Source organism: Alexandromys fortis, unplaced genomic scaffold (assembly GCF_014885135.2).
Source record: "Alexandromys fortis isolate MF-2015 unplaced genomic scaffold, M_Fortis_MF-2015_v1.1 scaffold_154, whole genome shotgun sequence".
NCBI classification, from domain to species: Eukaryota; Metazoa; Chordata; class Mammalia; order Rodentia; family Cricetidae; genus Alexandromys; species Alexandromys fortis.
In genome coordinates, this window is record NW_026068040.1 from 440923 (window position 1) to 441150 (window position 228).

Sequence of the window (228 nt, forward strand, 5' to 3'; positions counted from 1 at the left end):
GTATACATGCATATATGTGTGTGTATGCATGTATATATGTTCATATTTATACACACACAGAGAGACATACCAAGAAAAAATCCAACAACACACTGTTCTGAAAGGCTCACTTTTCAGTATTCACTTGTGAATGAAGTAACAGAATAAGACCTGGTCAATACACATTAATGCTCCTGACAAGTTTGGTTGGAAGCTAAATAGTATGAGCCTTGTTTAGGCTGATAATCA